At 43.0% G+C, this 13,515-nt stretch overlaps 1 protein-coding gene and 1 long non-coding RNA gene across 10 annotated transcripts in view; one reads left to right on the top strand and one right to left on the bottom strand.

The window, feature by feature from the left end:
* LOC310671339 overlaps positions 1-13,515 on the top strand; it is a 316,331-nt gene that overhangs the window by 122,574 nt on the left and 180,242 nt on the right. The gene's annotated exons all lie outside the window — the stretch shown is intronic.
* Positions 1-13,515, bottom strand: part of ARHGAP26 (Rho GTPase activating protein 26) — a 192,702-nt gene that overhangs the window by 173,947 nt on the left and 5,240 nt on the right. The window contains exon 1 of one of the 9 annotated variants that reach the window (XM_083427075.1): positions 831-892. The exons of the other annotated variants lie outside the window; for them this stretch is intronic. The gene's annotated coding sequence lies outside the window, so the exon portion shown is untranslated. Of the gene's footprint in view, positions 1-830; positions 893-13,515 lie in introns of those variants that run through there. 9 annotated transcript variants of the gene reach the window in all.

The raw sequence follows: 13,515 nt of genomic DNA, 5'->3' as shown, positions 1-13,515 counted from the left end.
CCCACAGTATAAGTAATACTTGAGATCTTAGGAGAGTCACTTCTGCTCTTTTGCACCAGCTAACTCAACATACTGGATATATGTTTCACTAGACTCTGTCAAAGTTTGAACGCATTATTTTAACTGAGAAGCTACAGGTTATCAAGCTTAACACAGAGCGCTTATCTCCAAGACTCTCTGATTAAATGAATCAAAGAGTTGGAATGGACCCTGGAGGGTCATCTGTTCCAATCCCCTTGCTCCATGTAGGCTGCAACTACAGCATGCCTAATAGACATCTGCTGAAATAGCTCCTGCAAAGGGGAGGCCACTACCTCCCACAGCAGGCTCTTCCACTGTCAAAAAGCTCTTGTTAGAATGCTTAGAAGAAATCTGCTTCAATGCAGCTTCCACTGGTACTGCTCTCTGCAGCGACAGAGAACGTCTATGCCAATGAGGCACAGGGATGCTCCACTAGCCCAGCCAAATGATGTAGCAGAATGTCAAGTAGATTACACCACTTCAGACTCCAGGTAGAAAGTATTATTTATTTAGAAAAGGTGTTTCCTTTTTTAAAAAAAACAAACCTCAGTGCTATAAGAAAAGCAGCACCACTTGCTTTTGTTAAGTTTTGTTTTAAATATATATACATAACAAAAGCGTGGTTTCCCTACCTGCAGTCTGAAATGATGATGTGGTCAAGTGATCTGTATCATTTCAGACTGCAGGAGGACATTTTTTGAAGTCTGCCTTAGGTAAAAATAACCCTGTGGGTAGAAAAAGAGGGAGTTGTGGGGAACATTAAACATGGCCTCCCCCACTTGCAGACTAAGTAATACGGTTTGTCTTACCACCTCAAGACGCCGCCACCTCATTTGCACCTCATTCTGTTTCATGCAAAGATCCAGCCACATCCAGGTTCACAGGAAGGACAACCAGCAGCCCTTTAACCTGTTCCGCTGTTTGGCCTGACCTGATGGAACATGCAGGGGATTTCCAGGAAGTCACACCCAAGGCTGTAGAAACAAGTTTGGTTCTGCCGCCTTTGTTCGCTGCTGGGAACTTTACTCCTTACTGGACTTGGCAGGGAAAGAGAAGAGGAGAAGGAGCACAGACTGATTCCAGTTTGAAGCTATGCTGCTTGCGCTCGCTGGCACATCCTTACAGTTGTTTTGCAGGGTGAGAAGAAGGGTTTGCACAAAAGAGACGTTCTCCCCACGCTACCGACACAATGGAAACTGCCCCTGCCCAGAGATTTTACTGAACAGATTTCCACCCCGCCTTAAAAGTCAACAGAATTATTTCCAAGATTGCCATTCCTGAAAAGAACACGTCTGAGAAAAGAATGCTAGCAGGCTACTAGTTAAATGATCATTTGCATTTCCATAACCAAAAGGTATCTCAAATCACTTTTTAACTATCCCTCAGCTAGTGTTTTGCTCCAGTCACTTTACGGCTTTGCATATTCTCAGCATGAACATAGAATGAATCAGTATTGCACTCTGTGGATGCTGAACTTGCACTCAAACAGTTGACAAATATTGGACAGAAAACATAGCTGATCCAAAGCGACATAATAAAATGCCTCGTGCAAGCCTCAAATTTGATGAGAACACAAGCATCCGATACAGTATCGCCACCACTACAGGTAAGGTCCTGCAGGTATAGCACACCTTTCTTGAAGCTTGGCAGTCCTGTTGATTCTACTTTTATGAATCACCTGACTCTACAGAAAAGACCAAAAGCTATGTTATATGTTACCAGCTGGAAAACATATAGCTAAGATCATGTGAAAATTTAATATATATATTAATCAATCTGCTCTTTAATTATGCAGTCACAACTGCAAACCACTCAAGAGACTAGAAAGGTCAACATAAAAAAATGCACCAGAGCCAAATGTTCACAGAAAGATGCACAGAGCAGAAAGCAACATTTGAAGAAGTCTGTGAAATTACAACAGGAAAAGGAGCCAGAGCATATAAGTTTGTCATGTCTATCACTTTCCCTCTCTCCAGGCTCTACACATAGCCAGATAACTGGCAGGGAAATCCCAGTTTAACACATTGCAGAAGGCAGTGAATGACTACTACTCATCCCCAGCCCCACCCAAATATAGCCAGCCATTGCATAATTGCATAGTTAGCTTGGCAACACTCACTTTGGGGAAGTATTTTGGAGAAGCAATGTGGTGGTATGAAAGATCTGTGAGTTGTTTAGAACAGTATCCTGGATTAAAGTTGTTTTAGTTTACTTAAAGTTGTTTTAAGTTTACTTTCACTTAAAGATTGTAGATCTACTTCCCCTAACAATGTTTCTCAAAATTGGGTCTCCAGCTGTTGTTAGACTACAGATTCCATCATCCCTGACCACTGGCCTTGATAGCTAGGGATGATGGAAATTGTAGTCCAACAATAGCTAGGGAGACAAATTGGAGAAACACTGCCACAACAGATCTCCAATTCAGGAGCTGGCAAGAATGTGCTTGCTAGGAGAGCTTTAAACTGAATTGTGAGAGGGAGGGAGATAATATTTCAGAGGACAGAGGGACATCAAGTGCTGGTGTACAGGAAACTGGGGCAGCGGAACAGAAACCTGTTATCAGGCAGCAAAAAACCAATAAGGAAGTAGCTGGAGGGAATGACTCACGGTTTCAACTGTCTCTATACTAATGCACAGAGCATGGGAAACAAAAAATATAAACTTGGGAATGGCAAATATGATATACAGTGGTACCTTGAGTTACAAACGCCTCAGGTTACAAACGCTTCAGCTAACCTGGAAGAGTTACCTCGAGTTGAGAACTTTGCCCCAGGATGAGAACTGAAATTGTGTGCCGGTGGCGCAGTGGCAGCAAGAGGCCCCATTAGCGAAAGCACACCTCTAGTTAAGAACAGTTTCAGTTTAAGAACAGACCTCTGGAACAAATTAAGTTCATAACTAAAAGTACCACTGTAATAGACATTGCTGAAACATGGTGGGATGGGACTCATGATAAAGCATCTGGAAACCAAGCCTTATGAGGAATGGTGGTCCAGAGGGTAGGACCCAAACCACTGGATTAAAATTACAAGAAAGGAAATTCCAACTAAACATTAGGAAGAACTTTCTGACAGTAAAAGATGTCTGACAGTGGAACGGCCTACTTTAGAAAGTAGTGGACTCTCTTTCACTGGAGGTTTGTAAGCAGAGGTTGGGTGGCCATCTGTCAGGGATTCTTTATCTGTGAATCCTGCATGGCAGCAGTTGGACTCTATGACCCTTTGGGGTCCCTTCCAACTCTATGATGCAAAAGACCTGACACAAGAGTTATTTTCCATCTTCCCACATCAAAAACAAAAATACTTTGGATATTAAATATTACAGATTACCTTTGCAGTGTATTTATGACAGTGGATGCAGCTGACAAATATTGTAGACCCTGCCACATATTTATGGAGTTGAGGCATAATGCCCAGTGATCAGTATATTTGACCCTGCTCTATTCAAAGGGCTTCTTCAGGAATACAATACAGTTTCTTGCCTTTCAGGCCAGAACCTGATTAAGAATTAACACTCCTTGCAAGCTTTTGACCAAACAGCTATGAACAAAAAGTCAGATTAGTATTATGCAAGTCACAGCTGATGCGTAGTGAACTTTGCAATGTCCACAACACCATCATAACCAAATAGGGATAGAAAAATCTCTCTCTGAAGCAAAAGAATCTAATACGACATATTACTCTAGGAAAACAGTATTCCATGGCAAAAGTTCAAGGACTGAGAATCTGAAGAAGCTGCTAAATAACCTTCATGGTTTGACAGAAAAGTTTGCAAAATTAAATGCACCACAAGCCAGAAAGTAAGCATGCATATATCACTAGCTTCCCATGAAATGTCCCTTTCTAAAGGGCCTGACTCATGATGTTTCTGTGCGTGGGGTTTACTGGGGGTTTCAATCAGCACAGCTGACTCAACTCCAACTTGTTCACAGCCAGAACCTGTGGGAGGAAGGTTCCTATATCCTATGCTTGAGCACGAGAGGCAGTTCCAAGATTTTTTTAAAAGACGTTTTTTAGACATCCAAAGGAAATCATGCTTTGGTCCAGAGAGGCAGATTCCCAGCATCCTGTTTTCATCCCTGCAGTTCCTGGTTCCTATAAGAAGCAGAACTTGAGCAACCCACCTCAGCCAGCGCGCGCACACACACACACACACACTGCAATCAGTACCTCCAGCGCACCCTGGAGCTGCAGGGAGTGTGGGTCAAGAGTTGCAAGACTCAAGCAGATTAAAGGGACATTTCGCACATTACGGCAAGCCTGGCTCTGCTACCAGGTGTAGGTACAAAGCTAAAGGACCCCTGGACGGTTAAGTCCAGTCAAAGGCGACTCTGGAGTTGCGGAGCTCATCTCACTTTCAGGTTGAGGGAGCCGGTGTTTGCCCACCGACAGCTTTCCGGGTCATGTGGCCAGCATGACTAAATCGCTTCTGGCGCAACGGGACACCGTGATGGAAACCAGAGCGCATGGAAACACCATTTACTTCTCTCCTGCAGTGGTACCTATTTATCTACTTGCACTGGTGTGCTTTTGAACTGCTAGTTTGGCAGGAGCTAGGACAGAGCAACGGGAGCTCACCCTGTTGCGGGGATTTGAACCGCTGACCTTCTGATCGGCAAGCCCAAGAGGCTCAGTGGTTTAGACTACAGAGCCACCCACGTCCCCTCTCTACCAGGTGTATCCACACTGAAAGATGAAACTAGTCACAGTTCCCCAACGAGTGTTACCTGCATGACAAAAACAAACTTACGTGTAGGTGTCGTAGTTGTGTGCACCTAAAAACGTGCCCTGTGAAGGGGACCTCGAGCTTAATGTCCTGCCTAGGCAGGCAGGACAGCCTCATCCCACCACCCACCTGCTTCTCCACACCCCCTTGTGATTTTAAGTATCTCTATGGTGGTACCTATATGGAAAGAGTCTGTACAAACAAATCCTTCTCATCCCAAGCAACTTTCAAGTCCAGTAAGCAGCAACCTTAGTTAAAAGGAGGAAATCTTCTGCTACATTTTCTGGCCTCTCCACCTTCCGCTGCCTTTGATGATGCCCAGCTACCAGTGAATTTCCCTCATCACCAGCTGCAAGTTTAAGATAAAATAAAAAGCTCTCGCTGCTGAAACTGCCAAATATGAGGTAATTCTTCCCCCTCTAATAAGCCTCCCCCCCTCCACCCCAAGAGACCAGATCCAGCTATTTCTTCTTATGTTAAGGCACTAGAAAGGATGCAGAGTTACAATTACAGGCTGTTAACAGGATGATTACAGGCTTTTTTGATTAGCTAATAACCAATCCCAGTAGAAAGGTACATTTACATTGGCAGTTCCTCATATGACCTAACGCTAGAACTGCCCTACCACAGTGGGGCTTGAATACATCCCACATTAGATGTGTATTTTAACTACTGAATAGAAGCCTGCAAGACTTGTAATCCCCTGAAGGCAGGAATAAAAATCTCTGCTAAAAGTTGGAAGCACAGGAAGGAAATACTGCTGCTGCTTGACAAAAGCTGGATGTCTGAAAAGCCACCCGTCATCTGTCTCCAGTCAAGTCTGCACAACCAAGGAGTGCAGGAAGCTAGAAGACACCTTAAAAGTGGCTTCCCTAGGACAGTGGGCAGTTGCACGTACTAAAGAAAAAGGCAGAAGCATCAGCTTTAATACTGTGATACAGTACAATATGCAAAGGGCTTTGTACAGTGCTATTTTTCTACAAAAAGAGGTACTGGAACTCACCATTAACTCCTCCCTTGTTCTCTTATAATGGCAATGGCGCCCACCAGAGAGGTATCAGAACTGAGTTCCTGAGGAGAAAGCCCTGGCATTATATGAGAAACCAGCTTGCACACTGCTCACCTGCACACTATCCATTTATGGCAGTTTTATACGAATCCTGGGAACTGTAGTTTGTAAAGGGGGTTGAGAGTTGTTCTGAGACCTCTTCACAGCACTACGACTCCTTTCAGTGTCACTTTCTGGCAAGCATTTTCCTGCCTCTCTAATCAGGGTACATATATACTTAGGTAGGTGGCCACTTCATCCATGCTTCCAGTGGATTCTGGCCCAGGAAAAAAACTTATGTCACAATATGCCTTTTAAAACTTGTAAGGTGCCACAATGTGTTGCTGATTTCCTGGAAAAGACACACATAAAAAAGATCCCTTTGAAATTTGGTGCTCCCTTACAGCTGATAAAGGCACCTCCAAGAGCAATGCATCATAAAATTGGGCAATTAGGATTTAATTGGGCAGAAAAGACCATTCTAATGATTCAGTTTTCCCATACTGTACTCCATTTCTTTGTAAGTCTACATCTGTCCTACTATACAGCCCGGGCAGGCAGATAAGCACAGATGCATCATTTTAATTCCCCACAAAGTGATGCATTTATCTTATCCTCATACATTTATATAATATATATTGAAAGAGGGACAACCAATCTTATTGTTCTTTTAATGGGTATGGGCCCCTTCTATGAAGGCACTTAATACTCCACACTCTCAGGGTGAGGGGGCACTTCACTTAAGCCCACTCTACAGTCTTGTTTTGCTTCTAAAAGGGATGAGAAAATCAGTTCCTGGCACGGGACCAATATTAAAAAAAGAAAAAAGGATATAGCATCATGTCCCTACTATTTCACTGAGAGTAGCTGAAGAGGAAGCTCCGCCAGTAAAAATGAGGCAACTTGTTTTTATTTAAAAGCAGAAGTGAGACGAACCAAAAAGCAGGCACATACAGTACCTATCACCACCTCAAAAAAAACAACCCTTTGTCTAGAATTCATGTTGTGGTTATGTGGTATGGACAATATACATCAAAGCCCACAAGCCAGCCATCTATTCAGATCTCACTTAAACCAAGAAAGAGTATGACTCCTAGGACCAAAACTACTGTGCATCTCTACACAACCTCCAAACATTGCTGGTGGAACTCAATGACATGGACAAGTGTATGTTCAAAAAAGAGAATGCAGCTGTAAGAGTAAGATTAGGGAACTGGCTAGCCACCCTCTGCTCCCTTTGCCTACACACACCCTCCTCATTCTCTTCTGCCACTCCCAGCTTTTTCCTTCCACCCAAATCATGCTCCCAGAAGACAGATAAAGCAAGGGAGGGGAGAGGCAGGATGTGTGGTTTAAACCCAGGGAATCAAGTGTTGTTTTTATTTGACGTATTGTATATGAACGGTCAGTGCCCACAGTAACAATACTTCATGACTGATTTCATTTTATATGTATAAGTGTTTGAGTATCTGCGGATACAAGTTAGGTTCAATTTGGGGGAGGCTGGACCCAACTCTAGAAAAGGGTATGCTATAAAAAATTTGTTAAAAGGTGCCACAATATTCCTTGTTGTTTGTGCATACAACATAAACCTTACCACATTAAGACAATGCTACCATAAAATTAAAGTGTTAGTCCAACACAATACAAGCTTTCCTCCTAAGTTTTTTTTTAACTCCCATGAAACTCGTTAACAAACATTTTTATTAACTGCCAGAACTCTTTTATTATCTGAGACATACTTTTACAAAGCCAGACTTGCATGGCACACAACCCACAGGGAGGAAATGGCCTCTTCTTCCTCAACTGGTGGCTAACCAGTGACAAGCCTCAGCTAAGTGGGGTGACAGGCGGACAATTAAGCAGCACTGCACTGTGCCATAAAGGATGCAGCCAACCCACATAATACACTGCCTAGGGATGGCATGAGGTTTAAAAGAAAATGTGGCAGACAGATGTAAGAGACAGCTGCAGAAGTTCCAAAGACATAACCCATGTAGTGGTAGCAAAGCTCAACTTCTCATACAAACTATTGTTTTTAAAAAAGAAAGGGGTGGGCGACAGAAAACAGCATTGCACTTTTGGAGAATGTTTGTTTGAAGCCCTCTGTTATTCGGGCCAACTCTTCTTGCTCCCACTTGCTGACTCAAAACTTGGACTCTCGACTTGGGTGCTGTGATTAAAAAGCTTTATTCCAAAAATCAGCACAGCGTCCCAACGAAGGCCGAGCTACAAGATCATAAGGTGTGGCAGAGCTCCACAATACATGGCTGGGCATAAGCTAAGATGTTGTTCCAACGCTTGATGTGCCCTCTAAGGTCCCCTTCTGAAGAGTAGGGGGGGCAGACATTTATGCAGTTGCTTTCCTGAGTATCACGACTGGGCAAGCAGGCACTCCTACCAGTAGGCAGTTTCCAAGGTCTATTCATGCCAGCATGGTCAACTCCATGTTCTTGGAGACAGAGGTGGAGACAACGGGACGGGCTCACTGTCTGATCTACCCATTGGCTCCTCACTGGTAAGGGGAGGTGCTGAGTCCATGCCGATGGCAGTGACATTGTGCTTGGGATATACTATGATAGCAAGGCAGGCCACTCTTCTGAAAGCCCTCTCAGCACTTTCTCCAGATCCAAGGGGTTTGGGGAGATCTTCAAAGCAGGAAGCTTACAGGTGGACCAAACTCAGCCTAGTTACCATCCCCTCCCTTTCGGCTTACCTTCCTGGCCTACACTGATAAACTAGTACAGGAAGAGATGGAAGACAGGTATAGATGAGTACAAAAAGGGGTTGCTGTGGGACCCAAGCCAAAAGCCACAACTGCAGTCTTCCATTACTATGAACAGAACGAAAGGGAGACTGTGGAGATTCTGGTAGAAAATTAACCCCATTCTCAAATCATTGACAGCTATTACATAACGTGAAGCCAAGGTCTTTGAATGTAATCTATATCCTTTAAAGCCATTTGCCATGTACTCCTCTGGGATGCGCATTGCAACCTACAGTTTTGCAATTCCAGCACAGATTTGATGTTGCAACTTTCCTTTCCCAGCATGATTTGTGTGTATTTCTTTTTTCCAAATGCACATCTGCATTCGCTCCTGAGTGTCCATCACAAGAGTGCATCCTGTATTACTTGCAGAACTCACCGTCACTGCACCACACACATAAACAGAGCGGAATGGACTTGCCGACTCCCCTTAGGCCTTGTGGAACTTTTATCAACTGGCCTTAAGCAGCAGCAAAAGTTACATCTTAAGCATTGCTATGCACTCATAACAGAATACGAAGCATTATGTCAGATATGGAAACTGCTCAAAAAGGCTTATGCAGGACATGACTGTCAGGTTCTCTTTACATAAGAATATTCTTGTTGGGGAGAGATGGGAATAAAAAAGAAAACATTAACGTAAGGCTTATGGACCCTAACATGCTGTTGCATTGGCAAAGCAGCCATTAGACCAGACCTCCAAACCTTGTGACCCACCAAACCAAAGACAATCCATCAGCCATATGTTAGGGCCTCCTTAGTGCTTGACAGCCTCCACTACCTTTGCAATCCTAGACAAGCAACAACAAACAGAAGGTTTTGCAGCTCCCAGTGGACTGCCTACCATACATGACTAGTTACAAGTTGTGCAGGCCTGGGATCGGAGCAGGCTCTCGTGTTCTCTGCTGACACAGTGCTGCGATTTGTGGATTGTTGTAGTGAATTCAAAAAGGAAGGTTTGCAAAAGGATTAAAATCCCATTATTCAGAAAGCCAAGGAAAAATGCTACCATTTGATGATGATGAACTCAGAACAGGTAGGAATTGTGCATGTAAGGTGTAGGGTTTTTTGCTGTAATACACAAAACCTGCATAATGGTTCATTCTCATCTGTGCTAACCGTCACCCACATATTCAAAAATCAGTCGTAGGCTGGAATCTAGCTAAGCATGAACAGCAAAAGATAAAGCAGAAGGGGGGAAGTAATGTAGCATGATCAGAGCATAAAACAAATCCCTTTAATCTAGAACAAAATTAACCCTAGTTGGGGATGAAGCTTAAGTCTGCACTCATAGGAAAGGCAGAAGGAATGGTTTGATTTTAAAACAGCAGCAAATACAAGTTTTAAGAAGGGGCTTTAGATGTTTAACTATCATAAGAGTTAGGTCAGACCCTTGTCCAGTTTACCACACTGATTATCTAGCAAGCTTGGCAGGATCTGAGCAGGAGGTTGTGGGATAATGGATCACAGGAGGACAGGTTGGCTCCAAGAACAGCCTAGTTTCATAATGTGACATCTGTAGACATTCGCAGTTCAAACTGCCACCAGGCAGAACTGCCACAAATTCCAGGCAGGAGCAGTTCAAGCAAACACAGTTTGCTGGGTGATGGGGAGATCTTGCCTTGCCATAATGGTCTGTGACACAGCAGCGTGGACCTCCATGCATGCCTTATACCTGGAACCTTGATCGGTACATACATGGATGGTTTCTCCTACTTGACTTCCTGTGCACTTGAGTGCAGAAAAGAGATTTGAAGTCTTCCTTTCTGAAACAGTACTATGATGGAGAACAATCCATCAGGAATCTGCTCTCCAATGGAAATTCCCATCTGTGTCCCATTTAATTCAACAGAACATTCAATGGAAAAGTTTCCAGTGAAGTCAGTGCACTTTCTATTCCTAAAGCACAGAAGAATTGGAGGCTGAGTTTGGACCAGTTGGTCTTAAGGCTACTAACAGAACAAGCATCTGCCCTGTACATTCACATTTGGGTCTGGGCATCTTACTCCTTCCCATTGCCATGCCAGAACTTTCATTCGTGCAGATACAAGGCTAGCAGAACCTGGTCTTGAAGGATAGCTCTGCTCCTTTAATAGTAGCATGTGTGCAAGTCAGTGCAATGTGTTCAGAAACTTGCTGAGAACGGTGATGGAAGAAAATATATTTTCCCCTTAAATGTTAAAAATGCAAAAGCTTTTTTAAAAAATAAAATCTGGAGTTAGCAACTGCATTAACGCAACAAAAATATAATGGGGGGAAACGCAAAAAGACTAGATGAAAGTATTTGGCTCCTCATTGTCATTTGGGCAGAAAAGGGCAAATAAAGTTATCAAGGAACTTCCCTATGAAAAAAGGTTACAACATTTAGGCCTTTTGGTTTAGAAAAAGGGTTAAGATGCAATCCTAACCCCTGGCAAGAGAAAATAACTGATTAGAACTACTCCTCTCCACCAGTGGAGATTTACCAAGGAACATTAATTCATGCAGAGGTTTTTATTCTCTCCTGACAGTCAGCTATCTGGAAACCTTCAATTTAAACACAAAAGTACTTGTGCAAACTAGTTTGTGTGTTAAAACAGCAGAATGCACTACAAAGGACTGCAAATCTCACACCCAAAAACATTCAAAGTGTAAGGGGGGGCGGGAATCAAGGATAGAATTCAGTGTAGTGCTCAGTGGAGTATGTGCATAGGGAACAATGTCCAATCATGAAACAGGACTTCCCTCTCCCTCCTTCCCTTCTCCTCCTCTCCCATACCCTTAAACCTGATCTGGGGTTTCTCCCAACCCTCCAGAGCAGATTTAGAGGGTGCAGAGGGCACTCAGAGACTGGAGATGAGGGAAATACCATTGCATGAGCAGCCCTCATTCTATGTACACAACAACTTAACTGAAACCCACCCCTACTGCTGATGTTACACCTGATGCAGAGATGCAGCAGTATTGCCTGCTTTCAGTGGAGCACCACCTTGTGTTTCTTCATGAATCTCTCTTTTGGACATGCTCTTCTGCATTGGAGGTAACCAACAGTGCAGAAATCACTGATCCAAATCCCACCTGCTGCAGAGACGAAGAAAGTTTATGAGTGGGTTGACGGCTGGTTGTTTGTTTGCAGCATGTACCTCCATTCCTTAGAGAATGCAGCTGAGGACAGGAGTTCCCCTTTCTTCCAAGTGCAACTGCGGCCCTCCCAGGGACTCAGGATCAGGACTAAAATTTCATACCATTTATACTGGCATGTATGGGTGGGCAGACAGGCTAGTACTTTTTGTGGGCTAGTGACTTCTACAAGGTCATTTGCAAGTCTGGAGCAAAAATAATGTAACGTGCGTGCATAAGGCAACATCTGTTTCATAACAAGCCCAGCTCTTTACGCATTTCCAATGTGGCCTTTGGGTGCTTGACTGAGTTGCCCAGCCCTTTTTTAGACTGTTCCCTGCTGCTGCTTGTCATATTTGTTAATCTTCAACACCCACTATTCACATTTCATCTCTGAGTCTCACTTGGAGCTTAGCATTTGCAAAATGTTCTGAATAATTTACACATGTCATTATGAGCAAAAGAAGAAGGACATGTGTTGACGAAGAACAGGCCACTCTGAGTATCAAGGAAGTGATAAATGGAGACAAGAGGAAAATGCCACAAGCCCTATTATTCAAAGGCTGCTCCTTATACATCAAACCTCAGTAAGCCTTAAGAAATATCCCTCAATGCAGATACGGCAACTAATACACTATTTTTAAAGTAATTTGAGTGTCCTATTTGTTCTCTACATCTTGGTTCATCAGGAGCTGTTCAGTGCAGTACTTGTACTATCTTGGGAGAAAAAGCACTAGCAGTCAAAGACAAAAAGGCTAGTACTGGTACCTTGGTTTACAAACTTAATCCGTTCCGGAAGTTCATTCTTAAACCAAAGCATTCTTAAACCAAGGTGCGCTTTCCCATAGCAGCGGGGGACTCAATTTACATTCAACAGGAAGTGGAACATGTTCTGCTTCCAAGGCAAAGTTCACAAACCAAAACACCTACTTCTGGGTCTGCAGTATTCTTGATTCAAGTTGTTCATAAACTAAGCTGTTCTTAAACCAAGGTACAGTACCACTGTACAGCTCATATACAACAGGCTTGTCCAACCACACTAGAAAAGTAGAGCTGTGAGTCAACTTCATTCCTAATTCAGCCTCCACATTCTCACTTTGCTTAATTTGTGCATATAGCATCTATGTTGGAGATTATGTCATGTCATAAACAAGAAATCTTAAGAACTGCCAAGATAGCTATATGTCTCATCCTCAAACACATCAGAGCCTAGAGAGAGAATATATTGGGCCTGAAATTCAAAGGACAAACAGTACTGAACTGGTAGGATGCTTGCACTAAATTCTAGGGCATCGAGTCCAGATTCTTGGAGCTCTTTGAATCTTGATTTTCACACCCAGAAATTGGGGTTTGTCCCCCCACCCCCATCTGAATTTTGGGACATGGGGGACAAGTGGAATATCTACAGAAGGAGAATACTCCTGTACATTAATAACAGGATAAACCTTTTAGGGTTGTGTTTTATTCTTAGGTTTGGTTTTACTGTTATTCTTATTCTTACATTGTGAGTCACTTTGAAATGGCTTCATGTAAAAAGTGACAAATAAATATAATTATTAAGAAAAATAAAAATTAAATAATGAATAGGGTATTTATGCAGATAGTTCCAAGTAGAAGAGAACTACAATTTGTAAAGTTCCAGAATGCTCCAAGGACTTTATTAGAACTGCAGTCTCATCAACCAGGCTATTTCAAATATCACGAGTTTTATGTCCCATTATCTTACCAGAAAGAATTCTGTGGAACTGCAGGCACTTTATGCCACAATAAGATGCTAATTCTAAACCAGATAGCAATCTCTCGCATGTGGAAAAACACAAAGGCTGCGATTATACTGCTGGTCACGAGCTGGCGA

This window comes from Podarcis tiliguerta (genome assembly GCF_965153285.1).
Source record: "Podarcis tiliguerta genome assembly, chromosome: 2".
Classification (NCBI taxonomy): domain Eukaryota; kingdom Metazoa; phylum Chordata; class Lepidosauria; order Squamata; family Lacertidae; genus Podarcis; species Podarcis tiliguerta.
Note: the sequence above shows the minus strand (reverse complement) of the source record. Positions and strands in the feature narration are given on the sequence as shown.